The sequence below is a fragment of the Lissotriton helveticus genome, chromosome 3_1 (genome assembly GCF_964261635.1).
Source record: "Lissotriton helveticus chromosome 3_1, aLisHel1.1, whole genome shotgun sequence".
NCBI lineage: Eukaryota > Metazoa > Chordata > Amphibia > Caudata > Salamandridae > Lissotriton > Lissotriton helveticus.
In genome coordinates this window covers 648314274-648342264 of record NC_136061.1, presented here as the reverse complement: position 1 = coordinate 648342264, position 27991 = coordinate 648314274, and positions in this window count along the sequence as shown.

The following is a 27991-nucleotide window of genomic DNA, read 5'->3' as shown; positions in this document are numbered from 1 at the left end:
AAACATACATTTCGACAGTAATTATCCTAGTCCAAATCCAACGTGCTTCCGCCTAAGGCGGTGTGGAACAAAGGGGTGTGAGACTCCTTGCCGATGCAAATTCTCAACATCTGTTCTGAAATCCTCCCTGCAGAATGGCACAAAAGCTAAAGTGCATATCTTCGACATTCATTAATTGCACAAAGAAATGATAAAGTGCAGTGCGTTTGGCATTTGTCAAATTTTGGCTCAAGTAATTGATGGAGGCGGGTGACCAATGACGGGGGTAGCTGATGTGCGGACTCCGTCGTGTTTCCTGGAGATTTAATTGTGGCCTGTTTATTGAGCGACTCCACATTTAAAGAGAATTTTACGAAACACGCCATGGTGTGTGGTGTCAGACCTTTCATGAGGAACACGATTGTTCGGTGACAGGATCAAATGCCATTTGAAATAAAGATCTTTTGAAGATAGATTTTATGCCGATGCACTAAAATTGAGCAGATGCATAACATATGTATGAAGTCTTCCCGAGAATGTGCTCTTTGTTCTCCTCTGGCTGGTGCCATTTTGGCAGAGTATCGAGTGATAATAAGAACCTGAATCTGGCTTGGAACACTTTTATGTTAATAGTGTTTATATACTTTGTTAAGGTTTATTCATGTACGTTTGTGGTATCCGTGCCTTGTATGTGCTGAGTATGTGTTGTTGGTTATCCATACATGACTGTGCTACCTGAATTTGGCGTTGTCTACTCCTGAGAGAGCTGCTTGACTTGTTTGTTCAATGCTAGCTGGAAAGTTAGACTTTGCAATTTAGTTGTCAGGAACTGGAGTACTGCAATTTGTGATGCCACCCTCGTTTTCAGTGTACTTAGCTGTAGTCAATGTGACCAGCAGTCTTGCAGCCATACACCTAGTTACTTATAACTTCCACTTCTGCCCATTGGGCTTTCCCCATAATACCTGGGGGTAGATTTACGTTTCCTGGTGCATCCCTGCAAATCAGCTGGGATGCGCCAGGAAAGATGCGTCACGCAAGTTTACCCTTGCGCCACCACAGATGCGCCGAACTTACAATACGGCGCATCAGGGTGCAAGGATAAACAGATGCATGTTGCATCTGCCGGCGTAAGATTGGCGCAGTGCTGGAGTTGCATTGCGCGACGCTACTCCAGCACTGTTACAACCCTGCCTATGTCCAACATGGTGCGTCAAGCCTTACGCCTGATTCAAGCAGGCTCAGCGTTTTGATGCAACATGGCAGTAAAATTGACTCAGTAAAATCTTGTAGTTTTAACTGTGTCACTTTTACGTGGCGTTCCGGGGACGTAACGCCCACCCTGCGCCGGAACGCCCACATGAAACCTGACGCAGGTTTCATTTTGCGCAGGGCTTTACAATGTGACGCATCTCCCTAGATGCATCACGTTATAAATAAGGCGCAGCGTGGCGCATGGTTTACGCGGCCGCTGCGTCACAAACGTGAAGCCACGGCACTGTAAAAGTGTCACAAGGGGCTTGTAAATCTGCCCCCATGTCTTTTGGTTAGTTATCCTTTTGCCAAAGATGACTACCTTAATTTTCTTGCAGTTTATGGTCAACTCATTGATCAATACAAAGTGTGTTTCCAATGGATCATTGGTTACATCCCCTTCAGGCACTCATGTGATGGTTCCCATCCAATAAGGACTCCATTAATGTATTCACTGGTTTTATCCATTTTTATTGTTCATTGTTTGCGCTTTTTACAATTCTTTCATTGTTAATTTTCTTCTTATGTTTATGTCGAAATGGACATAATCTTTTTATGCATATAAGTCTCTCATGAGCTCCAATGCATTTCGGGCATTGCTAGCCCTTCTTCAGGGAGCGGGAAGCTGTTGAAAACACAAATATAACTACATTCACAAAGAATTCACATGTAGGAGTTCGCATATACATAATTACAACATAATTCCATCTGTTCAGGAACCCAAAAACATGCGGGAGTTTCTCAAAACGTGCTCGTGCATTTAAATGGTGAAAAACGTGTGGTAATGTGCCCGTGAATGCTGCCGCGATGCGCCGTAATGTAAATAACAACCGTCATGTCAAACTCACATTTGCGTCGTGGCGTGCTCAAACCTTCAAATGCTATATAAAATAAAGCAAGATCATGAGCCAATCGTTCTACCCTGAAGCTGCTCAAAAGTTAAAATATCGAGTCTTAGTACCAACCGTTTTTTCGATGAAAATGTGCTATCGTTTATCTAAAGACCGGTACCACCCGTCTTCTTGTCCGTGAGCAAATGCTGTCAGTGCGTATAACATTACTTCCTTGTCATGTGAACGTCAGGTGGAAAAGTGAAAGCATACTGCCTGCGCGACCAAAACTAAATGGAAAACAGACTCAAAGCATCAACAATAACCAAATATCGGCGAAAGTATAAACCATACGTTCGGAAGTCTAGGAAGTTTAAAAAAAAATGAATATAAATATAAATATATAAAATAAAAATGAAGTAATAATAATGAGGAGGTTATGCAAAAAATATATATAATCGTGACAAGATTATGTGAAAACTATAATATGTATGTGTGTCAATGCGTGTTGTCTTGAGTGTGAGTTGCAAACAACTGATACAATCATACACCAGTTATAAACCAAGGCAATGGGTGTGTTTACACCCTACTTGAAATGCATTCAAGCAATTATAAATGAAATTTACAGGTAACAAGAAAGTTCAATACGTTTATTGAGTCCATTGGGTTTAAGAGACCCCAACATCTGTATCCAGTGGTTTTCCCTCTGCAGTAAAAACTGATTGTTGTCTCTTCCTTCTCTTTTTTCTATAGTTTCAAGTACCAGAAACTTTAACTGCGAGATGTTGTGATGTGCTTCCATGAAATGACATGAAACTGTGGATTTGCTGTTTTTTGTGCGAATGTTTGATTTGTGCTCCACGATGCGTGTTTTTCTTTTTCTTTCTGTTTTGCCGATATATACCTTGCCACACGGGCATTTCAACAGATAGATGACATTAGGGGTGTCACAGGTGGCTGTGACCCTCAGCTTGATGTTGTGTCCCTTCATGGGGTGTGTTATCACATTACCACTGATAATGTTATTGCAATTGCTGCAATTGAAACACGGCCGTGTTCCTTTATGTTGTGTGGGCCCGATGTGCTTTGTTTAAGTATTTCACCTAAATTCTTGCCCCTCGTGTGAGCAAATAATGGTGTTGATGCGAAAATGTTATTGAAGTCGGGTTCCAGGTTCAGCATTGGCCAATGCTTGAGGATAGCATTTTTAAATCTCGTGCTGGAGGTGGAAAATTTGGATACTGCAACAATCCTCAAATTGTCTGCTTTAACAGTTGGAGTAAGCAAATCCCTTCTTGATTTGGTTTATATTCTTTCTTCCGCTTTCTTAATTAGAGACTCTGGATATCCTCTATTTTTGAAACGTTCACCCATTTCTCTTATTCTTACTATGGCTTTCTCTGGATCTGAGGTAATTCTTTTTACCCTTGCCATCTGAGAAAATGGAAGGTGTTCTTTTAGTGATGCTTGGTGAAAACTTGAATGATGTAGCATGTTGTTTCTGTCTGTCGGTTTTCGGTATATATCTGTTTCAAAACCATTTGGTGTTAATTTTACTTCTACGTCTAAAAATGTTACTCTTTCTTTTGAGATTTCCCATGTCAGTTGGATGTGTTCATCCTGTGTGTTTAAGCTGGATAATGCACTTTCCAATTGTCGTTCTGTGCCTTTCTATACAATGAAGATGTCATCTATGAATCGTACTAATATTTTGATGTTGTCCTGCCATACTTTGTTGGAAAATATGTGTTGATCCTCGTATTGTCCCATAAAGATATTGGCATATGCCGGCGCAGCACAATTGCCCATTGAAGTGCCCACCAGCTGTTGGTACCACTTGTCACCATATTGAAAATAGCTTCTATACAGAGTGAATAGGGTGAGCTCCATAAGGAAGGTTTGTAGAGGTAATTCCAAGTTTGAATTGACCAATGCTTGTTCAATCGCCTCTATTCCTGAGGCGTGGGGGATGGATGTATATAAAGCTTTTACGTCAGCTATACATAAAACCAATTCCTCATCCTCTTACATGTTGATGTTTTGAAGTTTGGTTAAAAAGTCTGATGTGTCCTCGATATATGTATGCATTGCTTTAACCACAGGTTGCAAGTGTTTATCAAGAAATTGGCCTATTGGCTCATGTAAACTGCCACACGTTGATACAATCGGTCTCATTGGTGGATCCATTAGAGTTTTATGTATTTTTGGAATCATATGCAAGGACGGGCCTTTTGGATTCCGCTTAATCAAAAAATTAATGGTTCTGTCATTGATTGTGCCATTTTCTACTGCCCTTTCTATGATGAGTTTTAATTCCTTTGTGTATTCATTGGTGGGGTTGCCCTCCAATTCCATATAGGTGTTCTTGTCAGAAAGGTGTTCTGTTACTTTGTTTTCGTACATGCTAGCGTTCATAATGACGAGTGCTCCGCCTTTGTCTGCTTTGACACATGTGATTTTATCATTATTGGCCAATCTTTTTAATATACCCATGTCCTTTTGTGTTATATTTCTTTTACTTTTTGTGTTGTGTTTTATCTTGTTAAGATCCTGTTTCACCATTTTTTCAAATAAGTCTAGGGTCTTGTGACTAATTGGTGCTTGAAATGTGCTGTGTGGTCTTAATCCCTTCAATTGGTCTTGTTGTTCCTCTGTTTTGTCAGGTAGAATGTTATCAAAGTAATATCTAAGCCTCATCTTCCTCATTAATTTAAAGAAGCTCACTTCTAGTTCCAATGCATTAGTATCTTTGGATGGAACAAATGACGTTCCCTTCTGTCGTAGATTTTTCTCCTCCATGGTTATGCTCTGATTTGATATGTTGATCACTAGTTGTCCTTGATCTGTGTCTTTTTCTTCTCTCTGTCCGTCTTGGGTACTGTTGTACTCCTGGTGTTGGGATGTTCTTTTTCTTTTGATTTTTCCCCTCCTGGGTCTTCGATTGGGGGAAGGCCTTCCTCTAAAAAAGTACTCGATGTTGCTGCGGTTGTTTGTCTCTCTTCGGTCCTAGATGTTGATTGTGATGTGCCTGCTTGCTGAGCTCTTCCTCCTTGGGGTCTATTGGAGCTGTCACTTCCAGATGATGATGTGTCTGTATACTGTGTGTAAGGACGGTTTCTCCTCCTTTGAGCGTATACCTCCGCCCAGGTGTACACCTCTCCAAGTTTGTAGTCCAAGGTGTCCCTTTTAAATTTTCTAATTTTTCTGTCATTTATTTCTCTGAAGTGTTTTGCGATCTGATCATTGATTTCTTCCAAGGTCTTAGACCAATCCTCAGATGTCATCATATTGGTTAATTCGGTTGTTACCTCAGCAATTTCTTTAGTTAGTTCTTCCAGAATGGAGGAAAGCTCCTCAATAATCAATAAGATAAGGTCCAGAGAACACTTGTTCAAAATGGCGTACCATTTATCTTGACATTTTTTTGAGTTTTTGCATAGTGACGGTTTTAAAACTATGCAGAGACCGCGAGGGATTCTTTGTGATCGGTGGTACCGTATTAACGTGCTGGCATGCAGTTTTTGATTAACTTCCCTTTTTGATAGGTAAATCAGCTGTTTAATTTGTTGTTCCTTGGTTTTTTGGGTGGGTGATTGTGTGAATTCTTCCTGAATCAGTGCATAGATTTTAGCTGCTTCGTCCTCCTTGAAGGCAAAGGTGTCCGCTTTTGCATCTGTGCTTCTTGCTATATCCTCATATGACATGTTGACTTACTTAAGTGGCGTGCTATCAGCTCCTTGTGGCGGATCAATTGGATAAATGCCTCATGTGTTGGGTTGATGCACAGCTTAGTAATTCTCAAACTTTATTGCTCTTGTAGTTGATTTGGTCAATTTTAAGGAGCGCTGATGGGTGACGCTTTCCATCTGTAGCGTCCTATATCAATACAAAGTGTGTTTCCAATGGATCATTGGTTACATTACCTTTAGGCACTCATGTGATGGTTCCCATCCAATAAGGACTCCATTCATTTATTCTCTGGTTTTATCAGTTTTTTATTGTTCATTGTTTGCGCTTCTTACAATTCTTTCATTGTTAATTTTCTTCTTATGTTTATGTCGAAATGGACATAATCTTTTTATGCATATAAGTCTCTCATGAGCTCCAATGCAATTCGGGCATTGCTAGCCCTTCCTCAGGGAGCGTGAAGCTGTTGAAAACACAAATATAACTACATTCACAAAGAATTCACATGTAGGAGTTCGCATATACATAATTACAACATAATTCCATCTGTTCAGGAACCCAAAAACATGCGGGAGTTTCTCAAAACGTGCTCGTGCTTGTGCATTTAAATGGTGAAAAACGTGTGGTAATGTGCCCGTGAATGCTGCCGCGATGCGCAGTAATGTAAATAACAACCGTCATGTCAAACTCACATTTGCGTCGTGGCGTGCTCAAACCTTCTAATGCTATATAAAATAAAACAAGATCATGAGCCAATCGTTCTACCCTGAAGCTGCTCAAAAGTTAAAATATTGAGTCTTAGTACCAACCGTTTATTCAATGAAAATGTGCTATCGTTTATCTAAAGACCGGTACCTCCCGTCTTCTTGTTCGTGAGCAAATGCTGTCAGTGTGTATAACATTACTTCCGTGTCACGTGAACGTCAGGTGGAAAAGTGAAAGCATACTTCCTGCGCGACCAAACCTAAGTGGAAAACAGACTCAAAGCGTCAACAATCACCAAATATCGGCGAAAGTATAAACCATACTTTCGGAAGTCTAGGAAGTTTAAAAAAAATGAATATAAATATAAAGATATAAAATAAAAATGAAGTAATAATAATGAGGAGGTTATGCAAAAAAAATATATAATCGTGACAAGATTATGTGAAAACCATAATATGTATGTGTGTCAATGCGTGTTGTCTTGAGTGTGAGTTGCAAACAACTGATACAATCATGCACCAGTTATAAACCAAGGCATGGAGGAGAAAAATCTACTACAGAAGGGACCGTCATTTGTTCCAACCACAGATACTAATCCATTGGAACTTGAAGTGAGCTTCTTTAAATTAATGAGGAAGATGAGGCTTAGACATTTCTTTGATAACATTCTACCTGACAAAACAGAGGAACAACAAGACCAATTGAAGGGATTAAGACCACACATTTCAAGCACCAATTAGTCACAAGACCCTAGACTTATTTGAAAAAATGGTGAAACAGGATCTTAACAAGATAAAACACAACACAAAAAGTAAAAGAAATATAACACAAAAGGACATGGGTATATTAAAAAGATTGGCCAATAATGACAAAATCACATGTGTCAAAGCAGACAAAGGCGGAGCACTCGTCATTATGAACACTAGCATGTACGAAAACAAAGTAACAAAATACCTTTCTGACAAGAACACCTATATGGAATTGGAGGGCAACCCCACCAATGAATACACAAAGGAATTAAAACTCATCATAGAAAGGGCAGTAGAAAATGGCACAATCAATGACAGAACCAAGAATATTTTGATTAAGCGGAATCCAAAAAGCCGTCCTTGCATATGATTCCAAAAATACATAAAAATGTAATGGATCCACCAATGAGACCGATTGTATCAACGTGTGGCAGTTTACATGAGCCTATAGGCCATTTTCTTGATAAACACTTGCAACCTGTGGTTAAAGCAATGAATACATATATCAAGGACACATCAGACTTTTTAACCGCATCCGTGCGGCGCCGATTCCCCCCCCGGTGCAGAGCCCTAATTAAAACGGGCGTGGTCATGACGGAACGGTTCCGTCATAAGCACAGCTCGACCGATGCTCATGACGGAACCGTTCCGTCATGAGCATTGAAGGGGTTAACCAAACTTCAAAACATCAACATGGAAGAGGATGAGGAATTAGTTTTATGTACAGCTGACGTAAAAGCTTTATATACATCCATCCCCCACGCCTCAGGAATAGAGGCGATTGAACAAGCATTGGTCAATTCAAACTTGGAATTAACTCTACAAACCTTCCTTATGGAGCTCACCCTATTCACTCTGTATAGAAGCTATTTTCAATATGGTGACAAGTGGTACCAACAGCTGGTGGGCACTTCAATGGGCAATTGTGCCGCTCCGGCATATGCCAATATCTTTATGGGACAATACGAGGATCAACACATATTTTCCAACAAAGTAAGGCAGGACAACATCAAAATATTAGTACGATTCATAGATGACCTCTTCATTGTATGGAAAGGCACAGAACGACAATTGGAAAGTGCATTATCCAGCTTAAACACACAGGATGAACACATTCAACTGACATGGGAAATCTCAAAAGAAAGAGTAACATTTTTAGACGTAGAAGTAAAATGAACACCAAATGGTTTTGAAACATATATATACCGAAAACCGACAGACAGAAACAACATGCTACATCATTCAAGTTTTCATTAAGCATCACTAAAAGAACACCTTCCATTTTCTCAGATGGCAAGGGTAAAAAGAATTACCTCAGATCCACAGAAAGCCATAGAAAGAATAAGAGAAATGGGTGAACGTTTCAAAAATAGAGGATATCCAGAGTCTCTAATTAAGAAATCGGAAGAAAGAATATAAACCAAATCAAGAAGGGATTTGCTTACTCCAACTGTTAAAGCAGACAATTTGACGATTGTTGCAGTATCCAAATTTTCCACCTCCAGCACGAGATTTAAAAATGTTATCCTCAAGCATTGGCCAATGCTGAACCTGCAACCCGACTTCAATAAAATTTTCGCATCAACACCACTCTTTGCTCACACGAGGGGCAAGAATTTAGGTGAAATACTTAAACAAAGCACATCGGGCCCGACACAACGTAAAGGAACACAGCCGTGTTTCAATTGCAGCAATTGCAACAACATTATCAGTGGTAATGTGATAACACACCCCATGAAGGGACACAACATCAAGCTGAGGTTCACAGCCACCTGTAACACCCCTAATGTCATCTATCTGTTGAAATGCCTGTGTGGCAAGGTATATATCGGCAAAACAGAAAGAAAAATAAAAACACGCATCGTGGAGCACAAATCCAACATTCGCACAAAAAACAGCAAATCCACAGTTTCATGTCATTTCATGGAAGCACATCACAACATCTCGCAGTTAAAGTTTCTGGTACTTGAAAATATAGAAAAAAGAGAAGGAAGAGACAACAATCAGTTTTTACTGCAGAGGGAAAACCACTGGATACAAATGTTGGGGTCTCTTAAACCCAATGGACTCAATGAACGTATTGAACTTTCTTGTTACCTGTAAATTTCATTTATAATTGCTTGAATGCATTTCAAGTAGGGTGTAAACACACCCATTGCCTTGGTTTATAACTGGTGTATGATTGTATCAGTTGTTTGCAACTCACACTCAAGACAACACGCATTGACACACATACATATTATGGTTTTCACATAATCTTGTCATGATTACATATATTTTTTTGCATAACCTCGTCATTATTATTACTTCATTTTTATTTTATATCTTTATATTTATATTCATTTTTTTTAAACTTCCTAGACTTCTGAACGTATGGTTTATACTTTCGCCGATATTTGGTGATTGTTGACGCTTTGAGTCTGTTTTCCACTTAGTTTTGGTCGCGCAGGCAGTATGCTTTCACTTTTCCACCTGACGTTCACGTGACACAGAAGTAATGTTATACGCACTGACAGCATTTGCTCACGAACAAGAAGACGGGCGGTACCGGTCTTTAGATAAACGATAGGACATTTTCATCGAAAAAACGGTTGGTACTAAGACTCGATATTTTAACTTTTGAGCAACTTCAGGGTAGAACGATTGGCTCATGATCTTGTTTTATTTTATATAGCATTTGAAGGTTTGAGCACGCCACGACGCAAATGTGAGTTTGACATGACGGTTGTTATTTACATTACGGCGCATCGCGGCAGCATTCACGGGCACATTACCACACATTTTCACCATTTAAATGCACAAGCACAAGCACGTTTTGAGAAACTCCCGCATGTTTTTGGGTTCCTGAACAGATGGAATTATGTTGTAATTATGTATATGCGAACTCCTACATGTGAATTCTTTGTGAATGTAGTTATATTTGTGTTTTCAACAGCTGCACGCTCCCTGAGGAAGGGCTAGCAATGTCCGAAATGCATTGGAGCTCATGAGAGACTTATAAGCATAAAAAGATTATGTCCATTTCGACATAAACATAAGAAGAAATTAACAATGAAAGAATTGTAAAAAGCGCAAACAATGAACAATGAAAAATGGATAACACCAGAGAATAAATGAATGTAAATGTAAATGTAAATTGATACTTGTATAGCGCACTACTCACCCGCAAGGGTCTCAAGGCGCTTGTACGAATACCGCTGTGGAACCCATCCTGGCTTTTCCTGTGAGGTGTCCACTCCTGGGCACCCCCAAGGTGGAGGCCAGGCATCCTTAGCGTTGTGGGGGCCGTTGTGGAGATTAAGCAAGCTATTGCCCAGAGTTGCAGAGTGGGACTCCATGATTGGAATAGGCACCGAGGCGAGAATTATCTGGTCCGTGGAATTTTTGAGCCCAAGACCTGCCGAGGCGGGGAATTGAACCCTGGTCCCGGGCTAGACCTCTGCATCAGGGTCTGCCGCTCTAACCATTGAGCCACACTTGGAGTCCTTATTGGATGTGAACCATCACATGAGTGCCTGAAGGGGATGTAACCAATGATCCATTGGAAACACACTTTGTATTGATATAGGACGCTACAGACGGAAAGCGTCACCCATCAGCGCACCTTAAAATTGACCAAATCAACTACAAGAGCAATGAAGTTTGAGAATTAATAAGCTGTGCATCAACCCCACACATGAGGCAACTCATTGATCAAGCAGTATTAATGTAAAGAGGTTAACACATTTTGCAAGCCTATACCCAAAAAAGTCAGTGTGAGAGGATGTGACCTAACGGCTAGAGCAGCTGACCTCAAAGCTGGGGAACTGGGTTCCATCCTCAGAAGGGACGCTCAAGATCCTGTGATTCTGAGCAAAGCATTTAATCTCCCCATGACTAACAAAATGAAAGTGCCCGTCTGTCACACATATGGTGCTCAATTAAAGTGCTCTGATAACTTTGAGTTAAGTTTGTGCTATATAAAATTCCCCGCCCCCCAAAAAAATGTTGTCTGCATATAATAATGCTGGAATTAGTTGTTGACCCAACTTTGGAAGTTTGGGGTGGGTGGAATCTAGTTGGGAACTCTAATCTGCCACATATAAATTGAATAAAGTTGGGCCAGCAGACACTCTTGTTTTATACCTCTGTCTATCGGAATTCTGGATGTTAGACCCTTATTACACCCGAGTATGACCCTCTCCCAGTTGTTTGAGAATAGAAGCTGTATTCCTTCTAGCAGATTTGGAGTGAAGTTCCATTCAACTAGTTTTCTCCAAAGGCGACTTCTGCTAACTAAATTGAATGCTTTGGTGAGGTCTACAGACCAGGTAAATAGGGATAGATTTTCCTTTTACATTTTTCGTTACCATGGCAAAGTCCTCTGTAATGACCCATGGTATTTCCTCACGGATATCTCATAATTCTAATAGTTTGTTTCCTGTAGGTTTAATTAGCTTTTGTGTCTGTGCAGTGTTAGGATTTATGAAATATTAACTTTTATGAGTGAGGTTGCTTGTGATCCTGAGTTCCAGTCTGCAGTAATTGTTACCAGCATGTGGTAGGTCTTTGGATCTAATTGGCTTGTGTTAAAGAGATTGCTAATTGTTATTTAGGTTGAAAAGTCACCTTTCAGGTGTCCTTTGTTTTTTGCCTTTTTTTGCTAGATTTGCAAATTCCACATATCCTGGCAGTGGATTGTCGGCTTCACCCCAGATTTCTTAGAGGCAGATGATATCGAAATTGCACAAGGACAGCTCTGAGCAAGTGTGCTGGCTCCTGCTCTATTCCACAATATTAACTTAGTGGTTAAAAACATAAGGTCAATGGAGCTTTGAGTTTTTAGAATTTTTGGTGTTTGAAGTTCAGCCCCTGTTCTTCCCGAAATGTTAGGATTGTTGTTAGTAATCGTCAACTCACGTGAGGCCCTGGAGGAGTCCATTGTTGCGCCTTAGAATTGTGTGGCACTGAACCCTTATTATGAGGCCAATTGTCAGTTGGAGAGCCCCTTCTAACCTTTTCCTTTCTCCTTAACAGGTGTAGAAAAGCCAGATATTTTTCAATCTCAATTTTCATCAGCTCTATCCCCTAGTCTTCAAGCGTGTTTGACTTAGTCACTAGTGACTGCAAGATTTCTTGGCTGAAGAAACGTACCTAAGTGCTTTTATTTGGTTTGCTGTTTTTGGGTGCTAAGAAAGCCACATTTTGCAGATCCTTGCTCTATATATGTTCTAAACCCTGGACTAAGTTGCATATCTTTACTATGTTGCCCCTGTTGTGGACATCCCAAGGGCCCTGCGAGTTGTGTCTTGGGTGGAAGATGAGACTTTGTGCTATCATGTCCTTTGTTGCTGCTAGCTGGTGGTTTGATTTCTGCTGGATGCTTGATGCGTGCAAAATGGACGTGATCGGAGCTCCTATAAAATTCCTCCATTCCTCCCCATTAAGTTGTTGGTTTTGATCCGCTCCGGGCTATTTAACTGTGGTACCTCGGTGTCATTACTACTTACGCTGCCAAGGTAGTTGGAACTGTAGGTTCGCCTGGCAATCTTGTAAATGGGCACCAGGGTTTTGACACTGCAATGGTGGTTTTGGGATTTTCAGGCCAGTTGTCGTCTTCCGGTGCTCTCGATGTTGGAGGTGGCCCTCCATCTCCAGTTGTCGGTGATGCCTGATCATATGCCGGAAAGCTCTTTCATGCTGGTGTATCAACTTGTGCATTTTCATGGTTATTGCGGGCTTGCCTGTCAAATTTTTCATCTGAAACTGCTGCGACTGAGGTCACCATCAGGGGTGTACGGTCGATGACGGCTTGTATTTTGCTGTGCCTTCTCTAGCTGGTTTGCATTGTGGTTATTGCTCCCTTGAAGCACCGTTTTTTAAACTGTCTCATAACTTCCTAATTGCCCATTTTTTTGAAGTTTATTTTGTTCTTTCTTGATAGGACTGGTACAAATGGCCCTGCTTCCATGTTGTCGAGTGGATTTGGGCTTTCCATTGATAAAAGTGATTCTTGGTTTGGGCTTTCCTTGATATGTGTTTCTTCATATGGTTTGTTTCCTTAAGGCCCATGGGATGACTTCCTGCTATGTTTTAACCGATCATATTCCTGTTTTTGTTTCGCTATAATTGTAGAAAGGATTCTAGGTAGCTCCGTGAAATTGTTCAGGATGGGGTTGCATTGGAATGCCTGTGTTTTCAGCTCAGCGTCTGCCTGTGCCCTCTTGATTAACAAATTTACATTTTCCAGTTTACTCGAGCGCAATCCCCGTCCCTGTGACCAGGAGGCTGCTTTCTCTTCACCTGCTGCCCTGCTCGCTCTCTGACCCGTTATACACAAGAGGCATGTGAACACGCATAGAAGCCCCGCACCACACACTAGCGGTATCAAACGTCTTCTCGCCCTTTCCCAACTATGATGGACAGCTCACTCAAGGGACCTCAGCGCCTTTTGGCGCTGTGGCAAAGTTACAGGCACACATGGTCAGTGGAGACAAATCTTCTAGCCCTACGCAGCTGCAGTGTAGGAAAAGCACTATCATTTACCCAACTAGGTAGTACTTACTGGATTAGCCAGTAGTACTCCAGTTGAGTAGAGGTATTGCACAAAACGGTGGCATCTTTGTGGATAACTATGCAGGGCAGGATTCATTCTGGCACGAGGCTCCTGTCACAAAAATTAAACCTCAACAGGAAGCACTTACAGATATAAATAAAGCAGGTGCCCGAGTTGAAGCTCAAATTCAGTAACGTATTAATCAGCCCAAAACATTAGTGAGCATGGTCGAGGCTGGGCAAATGTGTTTTAACCGCATATCTGCAGTCGAAAAATAGCTGTAATACTCGAGGGAGGTCTTTGAATGCATGAGTTTCTCGAGCGCAATCCCAGTTCCTGTGACCAGGAGGCTGCTTTCTCCTCACCTGCTGCCCTGCTCGCTCACTGACCCTTTATACACAAGAGGCATGTTGACACGCATAGAAGCCCCGCAGCACACACTAGCGGTATCAAACGTCTTCCCGCCCTTTCCCAACTATGATGGACAGCTCACTCAAGGGACCTCGGCGCCTTTTGGCGTGGTGGCAATGTTACAGGCACACATGGTCAGTGGAGAGAAATCTTCCGGCCCTTTACGCAGCTGCAGTGTAGGAAAAGCACTATACATTTACCCAACGAGGTAGCACTTACTGATTAGCCAGTAGAAAGTACTCCAGTTGAGTAGATGGAAATTGTAAAAAAATCAGCAATTTCGTGGGAAAATCCGCAAATTCGCTGACTTTTTTGTGAGTTCGCACAAATTCGTGGACCGCAGATCCGCAAAATTCGCCCATTATGTTTTCCCATGAAACACAATGTGGAGTATGTCCCTGCTTTCAAAATCATGCATGAATGGCACCATGTTTTCTGTTCTGTTTGTATGGTGCTGGGCCTGTTTTTTAATCCCACTTTAATATTTGTAATCCTCCGCCCTCCTAATTAATCTACCCTCATTTTTATTTGTTGTATTAGGGTGTGTTTTTGGTGTCTATGTATTTAAATCTTTTTAGTTTTTATGTTTTTTTGTGCCTTTTTGTTTGTTTGATTCTTTTTTCCTTAACTTCCTTATATCTTCTTTCTTTCCTTCCTTTTCCTATTTCAATTTTCTTTACCTCACCCAGCGTCTTGGCAGAGCAGGTCGAACAGGGAAGAGGTGGCGTCAGGTCCCCCGACCAGCCAGCTGCAGCCGGCTACCTTGTGTGTGCCGCCGCTACCTAGATGTGCAGCCCAAACTATCTTCACTGAGGAGGAGGTGGCATCACTAGTTCTTTTATGCAGTCACCTCCCCTACATGCTGACAACAGGCTGCAGGCTCGGCAGTTCATACCCCCTGTGGGAATGAGGGAGGGTGCACCAGTGCTTGTGGCACACCAGCCAGGTACAGTGCAACCTCTAGGAGCTGACACACCATTGGGCAGATATTCTTGACAAGGAGCGGGACTTACTTGACCTGCTTGATGTCAAGATCCCGGGCCTCAGTGATTATTATTAATTATTTGTTGTGTTTATGTTAAAATATAAAAAATAATCCTCAATAGCATGTTGCTCACACTCATAGGTAAGTTAAGTTAAGTTTACTTGAAGAATTTTATTATTATGTGATCCAGTTTCAGCTAGGAAGGTGCTTAGCGCTACCTATTCGTACCCGTTATCGGCGCTCTCTTTGGCTAGTTAATTGATTAAAAAACAAAATGTTGTTTATTAGATTTTCGTTAAGAACAAACAACAACAATGAACAATGCTAGCATCCAGAACCATCGGGACATAGTTAGGATTAAAGTATCAGGCTATATTCACCTATAGCTTACATTATAATGTTGTTGAGAGTCCAGTTTGACATTCAATGTCCCGAGATAAATTTAGCATATGGCCACCTCGAACGAGTCTGCGGGTGCAGATCAATAGGGGGAAAGAAGGTAAGGGAGGAGAGGGGAGGGAAGGGGGGGTTCTCTCGGGCCACCAGGAAAAGATTTTTACGTGTCGTGCCAGCAAGTCGAGCGCCCTCACAGATGGTTCACACAATCTCCATACAGTACCTACTCATCCGTAACGGGGGCCTCAACTTGATCAAAGGGGTGAGATCGAAGGTAACTCTGCAGCAGTTCCCATGTATTCTGAGGGCGCACATGTGCGGGCATTAGTTCCCAAAATTCAGACAGCTGTGGCAGAATGCTGCGTTCTTGAGCCACTCAATTCCATGTGGGCTTCGCCTTAGGCCCCAGCAAATCGCAAGCCGCTGCTTTGCCAACAATAAGAGCAAAGCCGCCAGTTTCCTATTCTCCACAGGCACCCTGCGCACGTATCAGAGTAAAGCAGTCAAAGGGGAGTGTTCAAACCTGCATCCTATCATCGCCTCCATCACATCAAAAATGCGCCCCCAGTATCTCGCAACATCTGGTCAGGCCCAGGTCAAGTGCAGAAAGGACGCCCCTGGTGTCCGGCATCGCATGCAGCGCGCATCCTCACTTAAGCCAGCTCTATGCAACCACTCAGGGGTCATATACAATCTGTGAATAAACTTAAAATGGATTAGCCTCAATCTATAGTTAGGTGACATGTCACTTGCCTGCGCACAGCAGTATCACTTTGTGCCCTCCTCAAAGGGGGCTCCCAGGATCTTCTCCCATTCACGTTGTGCCGAGGACACACACCGGTGACATGCGCTGCATAAGCAGAATATAGTCGAGTGATGAGGTGTGTGGTGAGGGTTTCACCAGGAACTCTTCCAGTACCTGGAATGTTGGTGGTGCTATTGGGAAGGAATTGAAGAGTGTGCATAATGCTGCTCTAAGCTGGAATATGTCAATCCGTCAAGCAGTCCTGTTTTCTAGTATCCGAGGGCACTGTCTATGGAGATAAACGCGCCATCTGGAAACGTCCACCCCGTTTTGTGGAGGCGAACCTTCCGCAATCTCTGACACCCCCCGTCCCTGCAGTGAAGGATAACGTCGGGTGTCTAGGGAGTGGTATCAAGGGGGCAAATAGTGCCTCCAGGAGTGACCTACGTCTATGCGTGTGCACAATTGTAATATAATTCCATGTTGTGCCTCCCTGTTCGAACTGAAGTATTAGGGTCTCCCACGTAACTCGAGGCTGCTTTCTTGCCCATACAAGAGATATCAGGTTTGAATGTAATCTGCACTTGAATTCAGCGGAGAGAGGGAGCGGGAGGTTGACAAAGATGTACAAAAAGTTGGGAGCACCACCATTTTTGCAATGGCAAGTCGACCCGCAAGAGACAATGGAAGCATCATCCAACGACTCATAGTCCCAGCCAAGCCAGATTCCCAAGTATTTCACCGGGAGTCTGACTGGAATTTATCGGTGGCAGCAGCAAGTGGGAACATTGTTGACTTTCACCAATTCATGGTGACGCCCGATAGGCCTCTGAACCGGATAATTTCACGAATTAGGGGGTCCAGGTTCACCGTTGGGTGTTTGATGTACAGGGTCACGTCATCAGCGTACATGGACACTAGGATCACCCAAGGAGTGAAAGCGAGCCAGCTTTGTGCATGGTGGTGCCTTATTCTGGCTGCCAGTGGATCCATGGCAATGGCAAAAAGTAGGGGGGAGAGCGGACACCCCTGTCTCATGCAGCGGGCCACTGAAATTGGGGGAGAGACTGTGCCATAGATCCGCAATCTTGCCTTAGGGGCAGAATATAGCAAAGCGATTAAAAAAAAAGGAGCCAAGGCGGGAGAGGAGTGTGAAGAGGCACAGCCATTCCAAGGTGTTGAAGGCCTTGGTAACATCCAGAAAATTACCAGGTGCCGGGAGGGAGGGTCTATTTCTTGCATGGTCGCAAAAAAGTTGTGTAGATTATGGGATGTGCCCTTGCCAGGGACGAAGCTACGCTGGTCATGCCTCAGCACCTTGGGCAGCAGAGGGAGCAATCGGGTGGCTAACAATTGTGCAAGAATTTTATGATCAAAGTTGATCATTGATTGTAATCTAAAAGAGTCACATAGCTGTGGGTCCTTTTCTGGCTTTGACAATAGTTATAATTAGTGCCTCTTGCATGAATGGGGGGAGAGTACCCCGCTCCAGTGATTCCTCGTACATGTTGAGGAGGTGGGGCACAAGGAGTAGTGAAAATTCCTTGTTAAATACAGATGTGAGTCCGTCTAGCCCGGGGGCTTTGTCAAAGGCATGGTCCGGATCACACCTATCACCTCCTCCTCTGAAAACAGCTCTTCTAGGTATCTGCGCTAGCCATCACTTAGCCATATCAGCTCAATTGAGTCAAGTAAGGAAATCAGATCTGAAGAGCCGGGCTTTTTAATACCCAGCGGCGCCAGGGGCACGCCCAAAGTCTTCGGGTTCCACCTGTCTTAGAATACAGAGACACGGAAACTTCTTGGTGGCGTCAAAGATCAAATTTATTGGCTGCAGCCAGTAACAGAAGTCCTAGAAATCATCACGGTATGAGTTCTCAGGAGACTGCTCAATTTAACAAAGCAAGTCATCCCTTTTTATGCCAAACATTATGCTTCAGGCAAACATTCCTTGTTTACAGTTTAACCAATCACATGTTTCTACAACAAAAGTATTGCATGACGACAAACCCATTTTTCAGTTGCCCAGCCCATGATCAATCATCGGTCAAACCCAACATTCTTCTTTAGACAGGTCGAACGAACCCATAATAAAAAAGGCCACAACCCAATCATAAATAGACCATAAAGAAAGGAGCAGAAACAGTCAGAGTAGGATAAGGCATATTTGTGTGCAGTAAAACTTTTACGATGTCCTGTGCTCTGATCCTTAATCTTGATCAGCTAAAGGGCAGGAACTGGTTTAACAAGGTCAGCTTCAGGCAACAGGGTCAGTTCACTCAGGTCAAACAGAAGTCAGCACGAACTGGAGGTAAGGTGTACGTGTCCTTAAAAGGACTAGTTCAGCCAAAGTCATCGGCCTATGTGAGGGCAACCACAAAATGGCTGCCATACACAAAATTGGAACCCAAGGGTTCAGAACGAAATCCCTAAATACGTAGTGAATCCATCGGTCTAACATGACGAAAACACTCATACTTGCCGCACTAACTAGTTACAGTTCGCTAATATCAAATTCGTAACAAAACCATGACCTTTATGAAACCGGTTCAGAATTCACGGAACCTCAGCCCCTCCTTTTGCCCTTACATAGGCAATAACCTAAACTCACTTCAATCTGAGTCCAGGTCTATATTCATCAGATCATCAAGATGTTTCTGGAGCATAATCCTATTACTTAGTACCTCTCTCGGGACAGGTCTCCTTGCACACGTAGAGGCCACATATAGCAGGAGCGCACTGCACACAAAGACAGAACAGGAAAAGAATCGCTAAAGCCATCCCAATGATCATCAGAATCTTCCATCCCCAAGTGGATAACAATCCCCAAAACCATCCCATCAACGACCAATCTCCTTCGTCCATGTGTACAGACTTGGAGATCTTATGTAGCTTGGAAATGGCCTGGTACACTGTAGGAGCATTGTCTGGAATAAAAATGCAGCAACTCGATTGAATCAATTTACATACCCCTCCTCTGTCTGCAAGTATGACGTCTAACGCAACTCGATTCTGCAACGTCATAAGACGATCCGATTGGAGCTCAGCAGTCAAATTACTAAGGGCACCGGCAGTCTCAACTATGGTGGACTCAACCACTCTCGTCAATTGCCGTATATTCCTACTATTAACCATAGGTCCCCAAAACGGCAGGAAACCCTTAAGAAAATCTCCCAATTCTTGTCCTGAAGTATCTTCCTTACTGAAGACACCTCTAACTACTCTAGTTCTGTGGTAATCTGCTGCTGCAGTATACGTAGGAGGCAACAAGTAACCAACATAACATGTGCCAAAAAAATCAGGGGGCAACCATGTATATGCTCTGTCGTAACAAACAAAATACTTGCCCTTAGCTGCCAAAAACGGCAGGGAAGATTGAGACGTAAAAACGTACGTCTGAGTACAAACGCTCTTCCCCAACTGAGCTTTCGGATTCCTGCCATTACCTTGCAGACAAAAATGACCTCTGTGGGGTACGATCCAAATCCGAGATGACTTCTTTCGTTTCTGCTTTTCACTCAGACTAATACTGTATCCAGTTGCATTCCAACCGACATATGCCATTAGCTCATCTCTGGGAATAGTTCTATAAGTGTCGATCTCTCTACTCATATTCAGAACTCCTTTCACCAAAGCTTGATTACTCGTGTTTTCTCTTACAGAACGCGGAGGATAAACCTCAAGGGCATAAAGGAACATAGACTGAAAAGCCCACAAAGAACCATTCTGACTAAACGGTAAAATCAAATAGGGAACACCTCTATCCGTAGTATGCGGCATAAGACCACACACCCAGCAATTAGTGATGTTCACCACCAACTGATGTTGATGCAGTAACTGTATGAGTGAGCTGTTTACAAATTCTGACCTTCTAATCTGTTCGTGTTCAGGTAAGACATGAAAGGAATGCAAAGGAGTAGTCGCCGGTAAAGTCGTAGGTTGGGAAATGGGTGCAGAAATCAGTTGAAGAGAAAATACAATCCAACCCACCAAAGCTAACGTCATGCTAAAAAACATCAAAATAAATGTGATCAGAAAACATTTGCTAGGCATAATTCTACACAGTTTCTTCTTAAAGTTCATTTTCTCAACAGTTCTCTCTATCTCAAAAAACTCCATCCTCTAACCGATGCTGTTCACGGCGGTTGGTTTTCTTCTGCTAAAGAATGCTTCTGTCAGCCCAGGGAACTCCCTTAGACCAACCAGAACCGTCGACCTTGCGTCTTCGGCTGCACTCCCTAGTCTTTACACCGAGACCCTACAGCTGAACCCGGATGGTGGTTCACAAAAATATACCAAAAAAGTTTCTTGGCTGAGAGAGTTCAGTTCCAAAAAAATCAAAAAGGAATTATTCACTTTATTAGTTCATTGTCCCTAGGTCGTAGATTATAACGGTCTTTTCCAGGCTTTGTTTGACTTTGGAATAATAGTTCAGGTTCAGTAGTGTCCAATCTTAGAGACAAAGGCACAGCTTCTTGCATAACATCGTCATCTTCTTTCTCGGAACCTCTCCATACCAACTCAGCATCGCTAAACGGTGCAAACTTCGGCACCCTTTCAGTCTTGGAATCTGCAATACTTTCACAGACCCACTGGTCGTACGGCAGAGGCAACGGTGCTCTCTTACAATGTACGCCGTGGATCCAGTTTTTCTTCCCGAAAACCTTTACTGAAGTCCTCGTAGATAGCAGGACTTGGTACGGTCCATTCCAGCGGGGCTGATCATTCTTAGTCCGCTGAAAATTTTTCACCAGGACCCAGTCACCGGGATTGAGGATGTGACCTGGGTCCGCAGAAGCTGGCGGCAATTTATCATGAACCTGTTGATGTAAGACACGCAATTTAGTCGTCAAGTCATACAAGTAGTCCACTAGCATAGGGTATTTGATGTCACTAAACTTCGTTGGCCTGGCACTCCCCAAACGTTTGCCGGACGGCCAAAGACAATCTCATACGGACTAAGGCCTATCTGGGAATGTACTGTAGTTCTAGTCGACAAAAGTGCCAACGGTAAAGCATCAGGCCATTGAAGACCAGTGCTCGCTTGAATCTTAGCCAGCTTTAACTTTAACGTGCCATTATAGCACTCAACTAAACCAGCTGATTGGGGATGATTCGCAGCGTGGAATTTCTGGTGAATTCCCAACCCTTCACACACTCTCTTCATCACCTTCCCCACGAATTCACTTACGTTATCACTCCATACCATCCTTGGCAACCCAAACCTAGGGAAATATTCTTTGACCAGGACTTTAGCAGTGGACGAGGGAGTATTATCTTTTAGGGGGTATGCTTCTACCCATCTAGAAAAGGCGCAAACAACTACAAGGACATACTTTAAATTATTGCACCTTTCCATGTGGATGAAATCCAATTGCAAAACCTCGAACGGATACGTCGGAGGAGCAAAGTGACCAGCTGGAGTTGGGGTTCCCTTGCCAGGATTATACATTAAACACACCATGCAATTCTTGACCACATTCTCCGCACATTTGGGAATTCCAGCATTCTGCCATACTGGAGCCAACAACTTACAAATCCCTTTCACACTGATGTGAGACAAACCATGTGCCATAGTAACCACTGCAAGCACGTACCCATCTGGCAACATCAATCTTTGGTGTTCTGACAATTCAACCCAACAACCAGTCGAATCCAATCTACCCGTAGTTTCTCTCCAAACATTCTTCTCACTTTCAGTAGCTTCAGCCTGTATCGATTTCACACTCTCAATCGTATCTTCGCACATTCCAACATCACCAATCCATCTCGCAGGGCCTGCCACATACATTCGACTCATCAGATTTCTTGCTGTGTCTATCGCAACTTCATCCGCAAATGCATTACCACGGTCAACATCATCCGTAACCTTCCGATGAGCACTACACTTCACAATCGCAACTTGCTTCGGCAAAGTAAGTGACTCGAGAAGCTCATTTACCAACTGTCCATGCTGAATCTTAGTCCCATGGGATGTGAGGAATCCCCTTTCTTTCCACAAACGTCCAAAACTACTGACTGTCGGTATACACATTCACTCTCTTTCCTTCAGACAAAACACACGCTCTCGTTAATGCACTGAATTCCGCTGCTTGTGCTGAATTATAGCTCACTCGTGCAGTTTCAACAACTGTACTTAATGTCATCACGGCATATACTGCAGTCGTGTCACCATTCGGAAGCTTGTAGCATGAACCATCAACCCATAACGTACCATCAGGAACCGGAAGAGGAGAATCTTTTAAATCGATCCTACCCTACGTCTCCTCTTCCGTCCTCAGAAAACAATCGTGCTGTTCCTACCATCTGTATCCACAGACGTCGGCAACAATGTTGCTGGATTCAATACATTGTATTGCTTAATATGCACATGACTAGCCAAAAGTGTCAACTCATAACCCGACAACCTTGCACTATTAAGGTGTTGCGTTTTTGTCCGATTTAATAAAGTATCCACTGCAAGTGGAACCATCACAATCAACGTATTATCCATCACCAGTCCAGCAGACTGTCGGATAGAAACAGCTGCTGCCGCTGTAGCTCTCAAGCAACTCGGCAACGCTCTAGCTACCGGATCTAAAGTTGACGAGAAATACGCACATTGACGCTGCTTATCACCAAATTGTTGAGTCAAAACTGACAATGCACAACCCTCTCTCTCGTGGACGTACAGTGTAAAAGGCTTACTGTAGTCAGGAGTACCCAACACAGGAGCAGAACACAACGCATCACGCAATTCAGAAAAACGTTTCTGACAATCGTCGGACCAAGGAAGAGGGTTAGGAATATCCTTACAAGTCAATGCCAATAGAGGTTTTGCCAATAAGGAAAAGTTCAGAATCCACTGTCTACAATACGACGTGATACCCAAGAAAGCACGCACTTCTCTCTGTGTGCTTGGTACAGTCATTCGAGCAATCGCTTGAATTCGTTCTGGGGTCAACCTTCTTCCCTCCTTTGACAAGAGAGGACCTAAGTAGGTCACTTCTTGGCGACAATACTGCAACTTAGAAGGTGACACTTTATGATGCAAGTCCGACAGATGTCGCAACAAAGAAATAGTAGCTTCTTTACAAGTTTTCTCATCATCAGCAGCCACTAATAAATCGTCAACATACTGAATAAGAGCAGTACCAGCAGGCAACGCAAGAGTATCAAGCTGAGTCTTCAAAGCCTGGCTATAAATAGAAGGATTTTCGCAATAGCCTTGGGGAGCTCTCTTAAACCGGAAGCTTTGGCCTCCTAAAGAGAAGCCAAAAATATCTCTACTTTCCACGGCAATTGGAATGCTGAAGAAAGCATTCTTCAGATCTATAACCAAAAACCAGGCAGCTGAAGCAGGAATCAAAGTCAACAAAGCAGTAATATCCGGAACAACTGGAAACTGTGGCACAACAATCTTGTTAACCTCTCTAAGATCGATCACAAACCTGTAAACAGGTGGCTGAGAAGAGGCAGTGTGTTTCACGACAGGCAAACAGGACTGTTACACACATTACCTCTCGTTTCTTCAATCACACCTTTCTCAAACAAATCATAGATGATCGCTAAAAGCGCTCTTTCACCATCGCTAGAAATCCGGTATTGGGGAATACGCGGCATTTTAACATTCGCTTTAAGCGTTACAACATAAGGTGGAATCTCCAAAAGACCCACATCATTAGGACCAGTAGCCCAAAGAGTATCAGGGAGAGAGCGCAATTCCGGTGGAAGCCGATCTTTAGACAAATACATCGGAGAGATCACTTTCTTACCCAATGTAAGCTGATCTCCCGCAGGAGAACAACGTAATGTTGCATGTAACCTTTTCAACAAATTCAAACCCAACAAATTCTCACCACAACCTGTCGTTAAAATGAGAGGTGCTTCCAACTCACAAGGCCCTATAGAAAGAGACAAGGGACTAGAAACTGGGTTACGAACTGGGGCGCCAGAGAATCCTACTGAAACATTAGTTAAGCCAGACAAAGGTGCACCAGGGAGTTTAGAGTGCATGATAGAACTCTTTGTCGCACCAGTATCCAAAAGAAAAGGCTCTACCACACTCGATGTGGCTACTGCAACATAAGGCCCACTCTGATCTACTGGAACCGACACTACTCCCTCTCTTTGTCCATGGCTGTCCTAGCAATCATTATAACCAACACTCTCACCTTCAACATAGTAGTCCTCAATATAGTACTGAGGAGACTGACCACTCGGAACACTCTGTCTATCAAAATAATTCGCAGAATTCTGTAGGGAAGAGGAACGCTCATTCTGGGGATCACACCACGACCTCTTCCTCTAGGCGCTTGCTGAAAACTCTTTTTGTAGTCATCCCACTCAGACTGTTTTCTTTAAGCAGTTTCTGATGGTACTCCTCTTATGTTTTTGTGATATTTGAACCCAGGGGACTAGGAGTACTCTCCGTTCACCTTTGTGAATTTATCCCTTACTCTCTTATTGTTTTACTATATGCTTGCTGAAAACCACCACGTCCTCTCTGACCTGGTGCACCATTCGCATGCTGTAACAAAGTTGGACAACTATTCTTGAAATACCTTCCTCTCTACAGTAAGCACACTGATTAGGGCCAGGAAAGAATCGCTGAACATAAGGCTCAGGCTTCTGTAACAATCTCTGAAATTGTGGAGGTTGCTGAAACTGAGGCTGATTCTGACGAGGCGGATAAGCTTGCTGCAAAAGAACTTTCGTCTTTAAATCCTTCGTTTTCTTCTCTACTTTATCCTTCTCATCTTTATCCCTATTCTCGTAATATTGATCAGTAGCCAATATCTGGGCCGACGAAGAAACGGCACATGAACTCTCAGAGTCCTTCAACTTATTAGAAAGTTCGGGAAGCAAATTAAAGACAAATTTATCCACGAACAACCTTTGACCACCTTCCGTACTCATATCCTGACCACTGTGATCGATAAACGTCTCTTCAAACCTAGTGAAGATGTCAGACACACTCTCATCTTTCTTCTGCTTACATGCTGCTAACTTGTCCCAATTTACTCGTAATGCTGGCATCATTGTTTTCATAAGATTTATAATTCTGCCTGGCAATTCCGTAACCAAAGGTTCAGGTTTAGCACCTCCCTGTTGTCTACCATCCGCAGCAATAATATTCACCCAGGTATCTCCTAACTCTTGCGCATGATTCTCATGACGAATCTTTGCCTATAGAGGTTGAGGTACTACATTACCCAACAGCATATCTATGTCTGCAAAATTCATGATGCATGCGTCAACTGTCTGGGACAATTCTTTGTAATAGCCAGCAGGATTCTTATGGGGATCATCAGGTAAGGTCTGCTTAAGAGCCAAGACCTCTGCTCTCTTCCAAGGGACATGTACCCACACTCACTGAAAATGAGCCGGTGCGGCAACAATACCCTGATTTACATTAGCCTGAACTGCTTCCTTCCATACAGGACGAACTTCTCTCATGGGATACTGTCACGCTTTTCTTCTAACCGAGGAATCAGGTTCGTACAATGTCTGAGGCGGAAGGCTAGATCTAAAAGCCAGTATCGTCTCAACGGCATCTGTAATATGAGATTCCACTATCATCCCTTTAGCAAAATCCGACTGAACATCAAGTAGTTCCTGCGGGATCAAACCCAAATCATGATCTTCCCATTCCTGACGCAGAAACATACACATTACATTAAAAACATACCTCTGCTTGGGCGGTTCCCACTGAAAGAAAACATCCATAACCGCTGGCAAACTATACCTTGAGGCATTCATAATCCATTTACGAGCTAACAAATCCAACACAGCCCGTTCCTCGGAACCAGGAAGCTGACTACGACTCTGCTTATGTTCTGAAACAGGGGTCATATTCAATGACCCAAACAATGGAGACAATAAACTAGAAAAAGTCTCTGTCATTCGTTTTCGAACAGAAGGAGAAGAAGCAGACATAAGAACAGGAGAATAAGTATTTTGAGGCAAAGAAGGTGTAGGAATAAGAGCAGTAGGAGTCTCAGATGCAGAAACGGAAGGCAAAGGAGTTTGAGGCAAAGCTGATAGCAAAGCTGGCAACCCTAGAGCGGGTTGCGCAGGAGAAGGTAAAACCATCTGTGGAGTACCAGGTGGCTGAACAACAGCAGGAGGTTGAACAACAAAGGGTTGAACAACCGGTGGTAATGGAGGCGCACTAGCACCCTGCACATAAGGAGGTGGTAATCTCAGTAAATGAGACATCAAAGGATCTTTCTCAAGATCTTCAATCGCTTTCGGAGGAGTAGACGGCAAGGCCGGATAACATTTATCAATAGCCATATTATTTTGCCTATCTGACACCTCAATTGCTTTATCTTCTTCATCCTCTTTAAACTGCTTGGCAGCTTGCATTATCGACAACCCCTTTTCTCTTTTATCTCTTTTAGCTTGTTTAATTTCTCGTTGTCTGGCTTCTTTACGCCAAAGGCGAAAGGAGTCAAACATTGCCGGCCGGGCTTTCTTCCTAAATAATTTAGGGTCAGATGTAGGTGTCCAAATACCGGTCGGAAACGGCCGAAAATACAGATTTTCGGCCGTTTCCGACCGGTATTTGGACATTGGTATGTAGGGGTAGCAAAAACATACAGATTCTGTAAATTTACCGAATCGGTAATTTTACAGATTCGGTAAAATTACCGATCGGTAAAATTACCGAATCTGTAATTTCTTATGTAGGTAGCACTTTAAACAGTGCTACAGGGCCTTTAGAATTCGTTATTTACCACCTAATACCATTGGGTGGTAAATAACGAATTCCTGTGTACATGCACATCTAAGGGCATGTATGTGTGTCACTTGGCACACAAGCCAGAAACAGGGTTGTAACAGGGTGTCAAAGTGACACCCTGGCCCCTTGGCAATTCGGTATATTTACCGATTCGGTAATTACCGAATCGGTATTTGCTATTGATTCCTATGGGCTTCAAGGCCCATAGGAATCAATGGCAAATACCGATTCGGTAATTACCGAATCGGTAAATAACGAATCCTACCGATTCGGTAAAAATTATAGAATTTTTACCTACATCTTATTTACCGATTCATAAATACCGAATCGGTAAAATTCGGTATTTATGAATCGGTAAATAAGATTTACCTACATCTAGCCCTTAGTTTCTAAATTGTCTAAAATCTCTGTATTAAAGCTACCATGTTGGGGCCATTGTAAGACACCATCTTTTCTAGTGTAGTGGACCCATTCTTCATTGAACGTAATGGGGCCCACGCCGTGTTTAGAATAGAGCTCATAAGTCGGAGTTCCAACCGGAGGTATCGGACACGAATCCTCCAATTGGGAATGAAATTAAATGAAATGAAAAATTACATTTATATAGCGCCAGACTACCCGGAGGCCTCGCAGCGCTTACACTGATTGCTAAGGTGGGCTACCAGAAGAAATTAACATGTTTTTGCGTACAAGTGTGTTTTCAGCGCTTTCCTGAAGGCCATCCTATTTGGGTTCCCTCTCAGGGCGAGGGGAAGGGAGTTCCAGAGCCTTGCAGCCGTATGGGAGAAAGAGCGACCACCCCACCGTGCTTTGTTAATTTTTGTTGTGGTCGCTAGATGCAATGATCCGGAGCGAAGGGCTCTGGAGGGGACATAAGGCACAACTAAGGGGAACAGGATGGCAGGGCCAGTTCGATGGAAAGATTTGTGCACAATGCACATGGCCTTAAACTGTACTCTTGCAGCAACTGGAAGTCAGTGCAGATCTTT